The 15710-nt window shown below is 35.0% G+C and overlaps 1 pseudogene; it reads left to right on the top strand.

Annotated features, from left to right (window-relative positions):
• Nucleotides 1–2134: 2134 nt before the first annotated feature.
• On the top strand, nt 2135–15484 carry LOC126066757 (52 kDa repressor of the inhibitor of the protein kinase-like; annotated as a pseudogene).
• The last annotated feature ends 226 nt before the right edge of the window (nt 15485–15710 follow it).

Genomic DNA, 15710 nt, shown 5'->3' with positions numbered 1-15710 from the left:
AAGGGCCCAAAGCCCATCAAATGGGGAAAAGTCAGTCTTTTTGAAAAATGGTGCTGGCAAAACTGGATGCCCGTTTGCAAAAAAAAAAAAGGAAATAGGAACTATACCTCACCCCATATACAAAAACTAACTCATAATGGATCAAAGACCTAAATATAAAACTGAAATTATAAAGATCATAGAAGAAAAAATAGGATCAATGCTAGGGGGCCTTAATACACTGCATTAACAGGATACAAACCATAATAAACAACACACAAACTCGAGAAGATAAGTTAGATAACTGGGATCTTCTAAAAATTAAACACTTATGCTCATCAAAAGACTTCATCAAAAGAGTAAAAAGAGAACCTACAGACTAGGAAAAATGTTTTGGCTATGACAAATACGACAAAGGGCTAATCTCTAAAATCTACAGGAAAATCGAACACCTCTACAATAAAAAGACAATCCAATTAAAAAATGGTCAAAGGATGTGAACAGACACTTCACCAAAGAGGACATGCAAGTGGATATTGCTTGAGTGAGGAATTGTTCGCAATCACTATCCATTAGAGAAATGCAAATCAAAACCACAATGAGATACCCATCTCACCCCGGCATTACTGGCATGAATTAAAAAAAACAGAAAATATCAAATGTTGGAGAGGCTGTGGGGAGATTGAAACTTTTATGCACTGCTGGTGGGAATGCAAAATGGTACAACCATCTTGGAAAACAATATGGTGCTTCCTTAAAAGGCTAGAAATAGAAATACCATATGACCCAACATTCCCACTCCTAGAAATATATCCTAGAAAAGTAAGAGCCATCACATGAACATATGCACACCCATGTTCATTGCAGGATTGTTCACAATAGCAAAAACCTAGATGCCCATCAAAAGATGAATGGATTAACAAACTATTGTACATACACACAATGGGATACTATGCAATGATAAAAACAATGATGAATCTGTGAAGCATCTCACAACATGAATGAACCTGAAGGGCATTATATACTGAGTGAAATATGTCAATCACAAGAAGACAAATATTGAATGAGACCACTATTATAAAAATTCATGAAAAGTTTTATACACAAAAAGAAACAATCTGTGATGGTTACCTGGGAGGGGAAGTGTAGAGATGGAAAAACACTAAATAGACAATAGGTAAGTGGTAACTTTGGTGAAGGGTAAGACAGTACACAATGCTGGGGAAGCTGGCACAACTTGTCCAAGGCAATATCACAGCAGCTCCATAAACCAAAAAACCAAACCCACTGGCGTCGAGTTGATTCCAACTCATAGCAACCCTACAGGACAGAGTAGAACTGTCCCACAGAGTTTCTGAGGATTGCCTGATGGATTCAAACTGCCAACCTTTTGGTTAGCAGCTGTAGTACTTAAGCACTACTCCATCAGTTTCTAGAAGCTCCACAGTTTAGATGGAAGCTCCATAGACATATCTAAACTCCCTGACGGACCAAATTGCTGGGCTGAGGGCTGGGGACCACGGTCTTGGGGAACATCTAACTCAATTGGCATAACATAGTTTATAAAGAAAATGTTCTACATTCTACCTTGATGAATAGCATCTGGGTTCTTAAAAGTTTGTGAGCCACCATCTAAGATACACCATTGGTCTCACCCCATCTGGAGCAAGGAAGAATGAAGAAAACCAATGACACAAGGAAAGATTAGTCCAAATGACTAACGGATCACATGTACTACAGATTCCACCAGACTGATTCCAGCACAGCTAAATGATGCCTGGCTACCACCACTGCCTGTTCTGACAGGAATCACAATAGAGGGTCCCGGAGAGCACTGGAGAAAAATGTAGAACAAAATTCTAACTCACACACACATACACACACACACACACACACAAAAAAAAAAAAAAAAAAAAAACTAGACTGCTCTGACAGAGACTGGAGAAACCCCAAGAACATGGCTCCCAGACACCTTTTTAGCTCAGTAATGAAGTCACTCCTGAGGTTCACCCTTTAGCCAAAGATTAGACAGGCCCATAAAACAAAAGAAGACTGAATGGGCGCATCAGTCCAAGGGCAAGGACAAGAAGGTAGCAGGGGACAGGAAATCCAAATAGGTAAGCCAATGTTAAGAAGGGGAGAGTGTTGACACGTTATGGCGTTGGCAACTAATGTTACAAAACAGTATGTGCACTAATTGTTTAATGAGAAGCTGGTTTGTTCTGTAAATCTTCATCTAAAATACAATAAAACAAAATAAACTCCAAAAAAAAGTATTCTCAGTACTTTAGATGTATTACATGAAAAAGGGAAGGTCAAAAAAACAGATTCCCAAAAGCTTATGGCAAACCAGGTATGATAGCTGTATGTGTTGTCTTAGCTAGGCTACAGTCTCCAGTTAGTCAAAAAAACACCAATCCAAACAGGAAAGAGAGAGAAGGAACAAAGAAAGGTCAGAAGGAAGGAGGGACAGAAGGAAGGAGGAAAGGAAGAAAGAAAACAAGAAAATAACACTAATCTAGGTGTATTTTGTAGGTGTGATTAAATTCCATAATCAGTAAATTTAAATAAGGGAGACTGTCCAAGATAATCTGGGTGTGTATGATTCAATCAGTTAAAGGACCTAAAGAACTGAGCTGAAACTTCCCTGAAGAAGAAATTTTGCCTGTGGATACCAGTTATAGCTTCTCTCTCAGGGTCTCAGACTGTCATTCCTGAGACCCTCCCTACAGAATTCAGACTTGCCTAGCCAGCCTTGTCAATCTCATGAACCAATTCCTTGCATTAAACCTCTAAATATATACCTCTTGTTTTTACTGTCACATTGATTGGACACTGATTGATACACCCTATCTCATTCTATAAATAAGTAATATCCACCCATGGATATGTGAATTAATGGAAAAAAAAAAGTCACTTTCAGGTCCTTAAATGCTTTGTTTTGTTTTTCTAGTACTGTACAGAAGTTACGCATCATGAATAAACATTATTTTTAAAATGTGTAATGTCTTTAATTTTAATTATTATATTTTAATACTTTTATATCCGATACAGAAGAAATTTTTGAAATGTGTTCTAGTAACAGAAAATGCTTTAAGGGTTGAAGAAATACTTTTATTTTGAAACGTCAGTGTTGCTGGTGGTGTTTGCTGTGGAGCAGATTCCTACTCACAGCAACCCTCTAGGACAGAGGAGAACTTCCCTATAGTGTTTCCTAGGCTGTAATATATCTAATTCTTTTCTCCTACAGAGTGATTGGTGGATTCGAACTGCCAACCTCTGGTTAGCACCAGAGTGCTTAAGCATTGGGCCACTAGGTCTCCTTCAAGTGTCAATACTTACAAAATATCAAAAAATATATTATCTAAGGCTATTTATAAACAAGACTTTGTGTTACACTTGGCTCCTACTTGCAAGGTTGGCAGTTTGAACCCACCCAGTGGCTTCACAGGAAGACCTGGCAATCCGGTTCAGTAAAGATTACAGCCTAGGAAACCCTATGGTGCAGTTCTGCTCTGTCACGCAGGGTCACTGTGAACTCGATGCCACCCATCAACAAGAACGAAGCTATTTAAACTGATATATTTTTTATTTTAACTTAAAATGTATAAGAGAATATAGCATTTTAAAAATCTTTGGATCTATTTAAACAACAAATTTTTGGCATGTACATTGTGAAATTTTCTTCTTGAAGTTCCTCTCCTGGAGGCACTGCATTTAACTTAATGAATGGATTTCCGGCTGCCATAATGAGATAGTAGCTCTGCTATCAGGAGCTGTAAGAAAATACACTGACCAGGATACATTGTCTGAGGTTATTTATTCTTTTCTGTATCCATTTTCCACCACTAAATTGAACATCTGATATTACTTAAATTCCTTTAAAATCAACCATGCAGTCCAATCCTCCCCACAGAGAAATAAAGAGGGGCTTATCTAGACCCCATGTTGAAAAATGGTGATGGTATTATTCTATCCAACCATTAAATAGTTGGAAATTTATCAAATATTATCAAGAAAGTGTTTAAAAACCACAATGTTTTCTGACAAATGTCATTCTTCTAGCACTAATTTAGTTTCCATGCTGGTGGAAAAGCTAGTTAAATATTTACCAGATATGTTTCTTATATCATTAAATTTAGTTTATATATTTTCTATATGGACATTTATGATATACTCCAACTTGCTAAGTATTTTTGCAAGACTGACATAATATAAATTATTTTTATGTATAGAAACTGCTCTCTTCATATTCCACACATGGCATATTTTTAAGTCTGATTTGCTAGTTACAATAATTAGAATTTTATATGTAGAATGATAAAAACTCAGAGAAAATCCTATTTATATTTAATTGACAATATCCCAACATAAATTCTTTAAAATAGCAACTGTGGAGTTTCACACTGAATGTTATTTTCTGCAATATGACATAATAAACACATTGATTAAAATACTATTTTTAGTAAAAATATATGAAAAATGAAACATGTTACAATGTTTCTTATACCATATTTAAAAAATTATGAACAAGGAACGTATTTTTGGCATTATTAGAATATTTTAATGCGCTAATTCTTGCATAATATTTTCCACATCAAAGAGCAATATTTGAAAGAATAACAACTGGAAACATACTAATAAGACTGGTTATATCACGGAGGAAGAAGTATAATTGCCTTCAATTTTCTTCTCTATTTTCCAAACTTTCTTCAAGTAAGAAATACTTCTTTTATAGGCATAAAAACAATAAATATTCTTTTATAAAACTAGTAAGAAGTATATTGCGTGTGATCTTTTAAAATTGTTTCATATATTCAGATTTGTCATAACAACTTGATTACCAAAAATATAAGTTTTGTCATCTGCAACAATAAATTCATATATAAATGCCTTTAAACATTTTCACTAAAACTTAAATATTATTTCAGCTATAAAATATGGATTTCTCACATTCATACTTCTAGCCTCCTAAAATGTAAGAAAATAAGTGTACATTAAAGGCATCCACTTTTGAAATTCCTGTTATAGCAGCACTAAGAAACTAAGAGAGGTATCAAAAATAAACTTTAGAAAATTTTGAGTTGTGATTATTCTACAAATTCCATGTGCTTCCAAATACACTTTACCCTTGCCTGCCTCCAAACAACCACTGTTTCCAAATGCCAGAAATAGGAGTATTTACACTTTTCCTAAACCATACCCTATGTCCAGAATTCTACTCGTAAAGTTTCAGATTATTCTCATTCCCGTTATTAAGGCTAGCACATCTATTAGTAATTTGTGTTCTTTTTCTAGTTATTTTTACATCTCAGCATGCAAAAATAACAATTACAAAATGCATGAAGACCACCGATTAGTTATCTGAATTGGTCCAAGACCAGTGACAGCTGACAGTAAATGGTTTTGTATTTTATGTATTGTAGTGTTATATATTACGTTCAATATTTTGTATATGTAAAACACAATAGTATAATTTTAATTTTAATAAAACACTTTTTAATTAATCTATGAATAAGTAAATTTGATTTTTTTTTAAACTTTATGGACCTAAATCCGAAATTGGTTTAAGCTATATAAAGCTAAATATCAACAAGCAAATATAAATATTTCATATTCCACATTAGTAGGTAAGGTTCTTTTAATGAGTTTGATTATGAATTTCATATGTAAATGCATTTTTAATGCATATGTAAACATTACTGGTGGCATACAATGATTACCTGTGTATTGACTGGAGAATTGCACAGACTGCAAAAGCTGGAGTTAGTTTAGCTGAAGCTAAAGTCACTAAACCTATGGTAGCACCAAGCATTTATTAACACAATTTCAGAGGTTACTGATGACAATACCATGAAAAATGAGTTCTAGGCACTCCAACATGTTTATTTATTAATTCAGAACATCTACTATGATAATATGATGTTCCATGATGTTGACATTATACATAGCATCCAAAATTGGCTTGATTCTGAAATACGTTGTTTCTTCAGTGAGAAATCTATCAAAATTCGGAACACTCTGCAGTTGAATATGAAATAGAAAACGTTTTTACAGATTACAGGTTCTAAGAGTAATGGCTAACATTAACGCGTAATCTTTGGCTGATTTGGGGAAGTAGATTGCCAGGCCTTTCTTCTTACTCTGGAAGCTCTGCTGAAACCTGAGGCCACATGGGCAAGTCTGCTGATATTTGAAATTCCAGTGACACAGCTTCCAGTATCCTAGCAACATACAAGCCACCACAGTATGACAAACTGATAGACAGGTGATGGCATAAATGAAGCATTATATCACCAGACTTCCAAAGGGGTGGGGTGTTATCCTTAAGTGAATATGAGGGCACTACAGTTTAAATAAACTAGTGAGGTAAACAGATGATGGGCCATTCAGAACCTACATTTAATGAAGAAATGGTAAAATGTGACAGTAGATTAGACCTAAAAAGAAAACAGATAAGGACGTATCTGGAGGTATCAAAAATAGATGTGTAGATTTTAATTATACAAAGGAGCAGTATTTAAAGAGACGGAAATTTCTTAGCTATAGTATTATACATAATGATGTAGTTTTAAAAGATATGTTTTTTTTTAACTTTATATCTCTGTTGGCTTGCATGACAAATTCAAATTTGGAGCAAAATGAAATCCAGTCATCAATCTTATGACAATAATTTGGCCTTACTTGATTGCAATGAAAACCACAAGGATTCAGTAGATTTTCACACCTAACCACTAAACAGTTTTGAAAAATGCCCAGGTTCTGTTGCAACCTAGAGCAAGTCTTTCAAAAGGTATGTGAGCTTCGGCCCAACTTCTAACATTCCAATTTGAATATGGATTTTATATCGTACATTGCAAATCAACTAAGAATTCCTTGTTGAAAATTCTTCACCTATGCTTGTCCTATAGGGTCGCTATGAGTCAGAATCGACTTGATGGCATTGGGTTTGGGTTTATGCCTTCTTTGGAGCCCTGGTGGCATAGTGGTTAAGAGCTCAGGCTGCTAACCAAAAGGTCAGCAGTTCAAATCCACCAGCTACTCCTTGAAAACCTCATGGGCAGTTTGAAAGCTTGGCACAGACTTAGAAATGGGAAGGGCCAATGTAAATGTTAAGAAACGAAATGTCATCTTCATCCCCTCTAAGTGATGCAAATGTTCTGTGTTTTGTTTTTCCTGTTGGGTCAGAGATCAAATATCACCATTCACATTAATTATAGAGTGTGTGCTTTAAAAAGAGAGCTGCAGAAAATAAATCTTTAGATCTTTTCTGGCATGAACATAAAAATATTCTACTCTCTGGAGTAGTGTAGCATTAGAATGTTCACCTTCCACTGACAACTTTAAATAGAAGTATAAGAAAGCTTAATCTGTTAAGTTTATATGCATTTTTAAAATTAATATATTTTAAAATACTGTGGCAAATTTGGTGTTTACCAATTGAAGCAAAAGAAGGAAAGGCTAAAATTGTTCCTCAAGCCTCAAGGCTTCCGATATGTTAAAGCAACTAACAGTTCTGTATGTAAATAACCACTCTTTTAAGATAAGCTTATTCTTTATTTTGCTATAGTGATAATTTCCTAACCACTCTCACTCTGTAGAGCATAAAACCAAAACAACACAAACCCACTGCCATTGAGTGGATTCTGACTCATAGCGACCCTGTAGGACAGAGTAGAACTGCCCCATAGAGTTTCCAAGGAGCGCCTGGCAGATTCAAACCGCTGACCTCTTGGTTGGCAGCCGTAGCACTTAGCCACTACATACTTTTGTTAAAAGGGATCATATACGAGGGCTCCCCCTTTCATCCCCATTTCCATTAAGTGACCATTTGATGATGTTTCAGCTCTCAGAATAACAGAAGTTAGTGAAGGTAACAGATGCAAACATCCAGTCTCCCTGACACCTCTCTTAATTCGTGAAACATTAACCTCCCCTTTCTGCATCCATTTGACTTCAAAGTTATTCTGGACTTTATTATTTTACTTTGTGACTATTTGCCTGGGTATTCTTTTTTGGTCTTTGGAGAACATGATTAGTCTCTATTCTTTGATAAGAAATATTAATGCTATTTTTGTTATACATTTTTTCTCCAAAATTGAAATACAAAATCTTATTTTTCCTATATTTATATTTAGTATTTTCTTCTGAGATTGTACACTATGCAAAAGCAATTTATTGCAAGATCTTGCATTGGTGCAACTATATATTCTTACAGCCACAAGTGTTCTGGTTAAAATTAGCATATAATAATTGCCTGATAAGTTATGACTCATAGTATACTGTATTGATGATGAAAACAAAAGAGAAAAAATATTTCATGGAGAAATGAATCATCCTTAATCCAGTGTGATTTTTTATCTTCTGGCTTGCAGTTTAATGCATCAACAAAAAACCTCTTGGTATCTTTACCCCCCATTTCTACTTTAATAATAATACTAATTCAGATAATTACAAATTTTTATGAGGCAGACAATTCATTATATATAACTATTTTATTTAAATCTTACAATAAATACTTACAAAAAATTATTCCCATTTTTCAAGAGAAAAGCTAAAGCACAAGGTTCCCACTGCCTTCAAGTTGATTTTGACTCATGGCGGCCGAATAGGACAGAGTAGAGCTGACCCATAGGGTTTCCAAGAAGGTTCTGGTAAATTCAAACTGCCAGCCTTTTGGTTGGCAGCCAAGCTCTTAACCACTGTGCCACCAGGGCTCCATAAGGTAATTGAGTAAATTATCTTTATTGAATCTCTTCTGTGTACCCATTTATGTCATTTTTTTATTACTTTATTAATTCACTCATTGTATGGTCAACAAAAATTAACTGAGCACTTACTATGTGCCAACCATGATACTAATTAATGGGCATTTAAGGATGGGCAGATGTTCTCCCTGTAGTGGAAAGCTTATGAATATGTTTAATAAGCTGTAAAAAGATCCTTGGTATTATACTGATTTAAGTAGTCTTCAAAGGTTTGCTAATTAGGTCTTTTTCTTCTCAGTTATTCCTAGGTATTACGAAATTAACCTGTAGAAAATGCTTGGTGAGATCCCACAGCAGTGTTAGATCTGGTTTTAATTTGCACTTAAAGGATGAAGCAACTGAGAGGAAGTAACAGTTAAAAGCAGGAACTCTGCAGTCAAACCATCTCAGTCTGAATCTGTCATTTAGTGATACTGTACTCTGAGTCTCATTTTTGCCATGTTTTAAGGATGAATAATGATATTAGGTTAGTTATGAGAATGTAAATCACTTGACATTGCCAGACATTTAATAAACACTGACAGAACTTGCATCTCCTCCCCAAGGCAAAATCTTTTTCTTCTATATTTACTATATATGCTAAATATGGCCCTCTCTGTTCAGTTACTCAAGCTCCAAACGTTGAATTCTTACCAAACATCTCTTATCTCTCGGTCATCCATTAAGTAGGGAGTCATCAAGTTTGTCTAACTCTACTTCTTTCCTTTAAATAGAATTCCTCCTTTTTTCTTCATATAACCACGGAATTAGTTTATACCTTTGCCCCTTTTTCCTGGACAACTTATTTAAACCAATCATTCATTTTTTTTTTTTAATTTTGTATCACCTGAGAAATGTAATTTCTAGGATTCTGTGGAAAAGGAAGAAACTCATACTACCATTGTTATTTTCTTTGAGCTTAAGATAAAGTTGAGGAAACCTGACAGAAATGTTTAAAATTATACATAACACTTAAGAAGTTTATTGTATTCCTGCAACAGGTTTCATAAGATAAATATGAATTGACAAACAATATAGACACTGATCGACATGGGAGTCTAAAAGACTGCGACAACTGTTGATTAAAATTTTTAGAAAGGTTTAAAAGTAAGTAGGAATCTGGCATTTTAACCAGCCAAGAAAGGTAAGCATGTTATTACAAATTGTAGAATTCAAGGAATTGAAGTAACATGCCTTAATGTGTTAAAATTTAGAAACTTTTAACATTCTCTTCACTTAATCCTAGGCAGTAGAGGATTCCGATGTGTATTCCTTGTGCTCATTGAGTTGCTGGGACATATCTGTAGCCTCAGCAGCCAGAATGATGAGTAACCTTCAAAGGCTAGCCCAAGATGCTGGAAAACAGAATACCAGAGACTCCTTTCATCTCTAACTAGTTCCATGAACGAGCGAAACCTGGAAACCAGGTTAAAACTATCATCTCACTGAGGCCCTAGCTATCACTTCCTAGGCATTGCTGGTCATTCCCTTTTACGTCCTACCACTATACCTTAATGTATCCCTAGTTCTTGGGTTTACACACTGTGTAGTAAATACTTGTTAATATGTCTGCCTTCTTAATGAAAGAACAGTGTCTAAAGGCAGTACTATATTTGTTTACTTTTAATTCAACACCAGGTAGCATGAATTCACAATCACTTAAGAGAATTTTGACTGAAAAATTTCATATTGTTCATCACTCAATTAGTTCTTTTACCTCCATGACAATATAGCAAGAACTTGTCTTTTTAAAATTTTTTCTGCACTGATATATATATGTATTGTATCATATATATATCATTATATCATATATATTATATCATATATATATCAGTTATCATATGTATTATTTATAAATTTATTTTTACTTAATGGGATAGATGTGTGGGCATTTGCCAGCTACAGCTGTATTTTGAATAATAGCTGCACTAAACTGGCTTCAACTGATAGCTGCATTCCATGTCCTATAGGCATTTTGATTGATTTTTACAATCCATGGGTTCTTTAAACTTGCCTGAACACAATTCTTTCTCTACACACATCAAAGAACACACACTGTATTTCATTATCTCAATTGATCGTTTTAACTTCTAATCTTCATGGAAGGGTTCCAATCACTTCCCTGACTCCCTAAGTCTTTTGCTTTGTTAGTTCAAACCCCCTTGCTCATTCTACTTTCTGAGTTAAAAACTTCAAATGTGAAATCGAAAGATGGGTGAACTTATTTTTAAGTAGTATATATATTTTTTTCTCTTCCAATCTTGCCTCTAGGCTTTTCTAAAGCTTCTGCCTGAATAAGGTTTTGGCAGTCCAGAAATTGTGTACTCCCAATTTCTGTAGGCAATTTATGATAAATATAGCAAACATGTAATGTCCATAATATTTTTGAAATACTCTCTGATTTAAGTGCCCATTTCAGGAGGCCACCTTTAAACCTCCCCATACTTCATATGCTCTTATAATCACAGAGAAAGTGGAAAAAATTATTCTGTCTCAAAAGGAAAAAAAAAATACACTGTGCGGTAAAGAATATTTTAAAACTTACTTTAATAATTTCAGACTTGCAGAAAAGATGTAAAAACAATAAAAATAACTCCCATAAATCCTTCAGATAACCCATTGCTGTCCAGTTGATTCCAACTCACAGTGACCCTACAGGACAGAGTAGAACTGTGCCGTAGAGTTTCAAAGGAGGGCCTGATGGATTCAAACTGCCAACCTTTTGGTTAGCAGCCATAGCTCTTAACCACTGAGCCATCAGTGCTTCCTACCGATAAAGTCCCCAAATATTAACATTTTACCAACTGATATTTGCTATACCATTCTCTTGCTTTCTCTCTATATTTTTTCCTGAACTTTTTGATGGAAATTTAGGAAATAACACAATTTACCCCTAAATAATTCTATGTGTATTTTCTAAAAACAGAGACATTTTATCAATAACCTGGTCACAATAATCAAAATTATGATATTAATATTTCTATATTTTTTTATTATCTAATCATCTATAGGCTTTATTCAAAATTTTCATTTGTATCAAAAACATCCTTTATACCAAAACAAACAAAAAATAGTTTTTTGTTCTCCTGGTTCAGTACTAATGAGCTATTCCATCTTTTTGTATTCTTTAATTTAGAAGAGTTCCTCAATCTGTCTTTGTCTTCCTTCACTTGGCATTTTTTTTAAGAGTACAGACCAATTATTTTGAAAAATGTCTCTCAAATTGTTTGTGTAATATTAGCTCATGATCAGAATTAGGTTACTTGTTTTCTGGAAGAAAATCACAGAAGTGATGTTCTGTTGTAAACGCACCACATCAGGAGGCACGTGATATCTATTTGTCATATTATTGGTAATGTTACCTCAGATTATTTGATTTAGGTGGTGTCTACCAGATGTCTGCAATGCAAAGTTATTGCTTTTTCCTTTACTATTAGTAACTATCTTGTGGGGAAGATGGTGATATTCTCATGTCTCATTAAACTTCCATTTATTAGTTTTAGCATTCATTGATGATCCTTGCCTGTAACTCTTATAACTATGGTGGGTGCCAAAAGGTGATTTTCTAATTCCATAATTCTTTCTACATCTAATAGTTGGAATTGTATCACAAGAAAAAAGGTTTCTCTTCTTTCATTTATGTATTGATTTATTTCTACCAGCATACACTCGTGGGCTCTTATTTTAGTCTAAGGGTTATAATCCCTTACTATTATTATTTGCCTTAGTTATCAAAGTATACAAAATTTGTTACTGGAAGACCCAGTAAAGTGGCACATGTGTCCTTTTGATACATACCATTATTTTGTAGCATTTCCTTATTTTCTGTCACACCCATAGATATATTTTCCCGTCTTATCTTGTACTTTCTTTGCCCAAACACCAGAAAAAGTTATTAATGAAAGAAGTCCTGGTTTCTTATAGTAAACATATGATCTTTGGAAACTAATATCTGAGGGCTAGGTAAGCTTATTTCTACTTGGTGGGTATTTTTTCTATTAGATTTTAGTAGCCTGAGCTAAACAAATTATCTAACTACCATTCTACCTAAATAGATTTTATGTAAATTTGACAAATTTCTCGAAAGATACAAGAAGTTGAAAAGCTGAACAGACCTACATGTATTAGAAGAACAGAATTTTTTACCAAAAATCTTCATATAAACTCCAGGTGCAATTGGCTTTTCTGGTGAAAGATTCCTAACGTATAACAAAAATAACATCAAGTTCAAGCAAACTTTTCCAAACAAACAGAGTGTGAACATTTTCTACTTTGGTTTTTAAGGCGAGAATAAACTTGATACCATATCCATACAGCACCTCATAAGAAAGGGCAACAGCACTTCAATTTCTGTTATGCAAAGAGGTATAAAAATATTATTAAATCAAGCCTAGTGATAGAGGAAAAAGGTAATGCATTATGACCAAATAGTGGTATTCTAAAAATGCAAGGATTTTTTTCATATTTAATAATCAGCCAGTACTTTTAATCACATTAACAGGAAAGAGAGAAGGAGACCAAATTATCATCTCAGTATATGCAGAATTAACATTTCACATAATTTAGCATCCATACATGATAAAACTCATAAAAATCTGAGACAGAAAGCACACTCTTTAAATGTGTAAAGAATATATTCAAAATCCTACAATAAACACATCTTAATGGTATATTATTAAAAGCTTTCCCCTAAAATTTAAAATAGAAAGGGGATACCCATAATGAACTATTCCATTCAACATCTTCATGGATACGGCTGTCAGTGTAGTAGAGCAAGAAAAAAACAAAAATAAAGTTTTCAAAAATAAATAAACCAACATGAATACATACGCAGAAAATCAAAATAATCTACATACAAAGCATTTGAATCAATAAGTATACTTTATATAGAGTTGCTGCATACAAGGTCAGGAAACAAAGACACAAACCCCTATCACTTTTATTTCTCCATACCAGAAAAATGCAATTAGCAAATGACATTTCGAAATTATCTTTAAAATAGGATAAAAAACATCAATATCCTGGAAAAGAATCTAAATTACTATGTGCAAGATCTCTACACTGAAAACTACAACGTATTAAAAAACAACGTATTAGTGAAAGAAATTAAATAGAAAATATATTGTGTACTTGGACTAGATGGCCCAATATGATAAAGATATATCAGCTCTGCAAACGAGTCTACAGATTCAATGAAATGCTAATAAAAATTTCAGCAATTTGTGTGTGGGTATGTGAATTCTTACAGGCTGATTCTAAAACGTATATAAAAATGGAAAGACCCAAGAGGAAATAGGACAAACTTGAAAATAAAAAATCTGGAGGCCTGGCAGTACAAGGTATTAAGATTATTATAAAGCTTTAGTAATTAATTAAAAGGAGTCTTGGTAGCACAGTGGTTAAGCGCTCAGCTGCTAACCGGAAGGCGGGCAGTTGAAACTCACCAGTCACTTCACAGAGAACAACGTGGCAATCTGCTTCCATAAAGATATCCGACATGGTCGGCGCAGGCCCTGTGGATCCAGCAGGCCAGCAGGCCTGGCTCCCCTTCCCGCCCCGACTGGCAGGCGGGGTATCCTGCGGAGACGCGCAGGGGACAGCTGGGCAGCCGGTGGGTAGGCAACGCTGCCCCCAACTGCACGCGGAAGAGCACAGACGAGCTGCCCGTTTTCAGGTTCCGGCGGATCCGGGCAGATGCCTAAAGTGGGTGGAGAATTGTAGGAGAGCAGATTTAGAAGATAAAACACATGTTCGGCTTCAGAAACATTGTCGGTTATATGCCAAACACTTTGTATAGAACAGTACTTCGAGATAATGCTATACCAATAATATTTGATCTTAGCAGTCATCTGAACAACCCACGTAGTCGACACAGAAAATGAATAAAATAATTAAGTGAAGACAAAATCAGGACACTGAAATGGAAAAAAAAAAAAGTTGAAACTTCTGTCCAGGAACAAAAACATAAAGAAACAACAGCAATGCTCAGAACCTCAATGCAGAAGAAGCAGGTGAAGAACAGGATGAAGACATTTTACCTTTAACCCCTGAAGAGAAGGAAAACGAAGAATACCTAAAATCCTTATTTGAAATTTTGCTTCTTATGGGAAAACAAAACATCGTCTGGATGGACATGAGACTGATGAAATCTCAGAAGGTCTCTCTCTTTTACTCCTGATAACTTTCAAGCTCTGCTGGAGTGCCGGATACATTCTGGTTAAGAGATTCTGAGAAAGCGCTTAGAGACAAAAGCAGTTAACACACTGTTCTGTTCGGAAAACACGGCAGAAACAGATGCTAGAGGTCTGCGAGAGCTGCATCTGGGAAGAAACTCTCAGGGAAGTGAAAGGCACTTGTCCATTATCACCGACAACATGGTGGGCATAGCAGGGGAGGAGCACCTGGCCGTGTTAGTGAGGTTTGTCCATGAATCTAATAACCTGAGAGAGGGACCTGTGGGCTCCCTACCTTAGGAAGCTGATACAGAAATTTTGGCTGTAAAATTTCATACTATGGTAACTGAGAAATTGGGACTAAATACGGAGTACTGTCCTGGTCAAGTTTACATTGTGGCCAGTGGATTTTCTTCCAAGATGAAGAAGGTTGTTGCTTCTAGAGTTTTAGAGAAATATCCTCAAGCCATCTACACACTCTGCTTTTCCTGTGCCTTAAACATGTGGTTGGCAAAATCAGTACCTGTTAGGGGAGGATCTTTTGCATTGGGAATGTTTGAGGAAGTTTGTTCTTTTTTCCACTGATTGCCACTACTGCTTTTAGAACAACAATGTGTCTTCTGTCCTTTTTCAGAACAATGAAGAGAGGGGTAATGAACTAAAGGAAATTTGCCTTTCTCAACAGACAGGCAGGAACGATGCTTTTGAAATTTTAGTGGATGTCCTAAAAGCCCTTGTTTTATGTTTAGATGGTATAAATAGTGACACAAATATTAGATGAAATATCTGTACAGCTGGCCGAGCATTTGTA

This window comes from Elephas maximus, chromosome 2 (genome assembly GCF_024166365.1).
Source record: "Elephas maximus indicus isolate mEleMax1 chromosome 2, mEleMax1 primary haplotype, whole genome shotgun sequence".
Classification (NCBI taxonomy): Eukaryota; Metazoa; Chordata; class Mammalia; order Proboscidea; family Elephantidae; genus Elephas; species Elephas maximus.
Note: the sequence above shows the minus strand (reverse complement) of the source record. Positions and strands in the feature narration are given on the sequence as shown.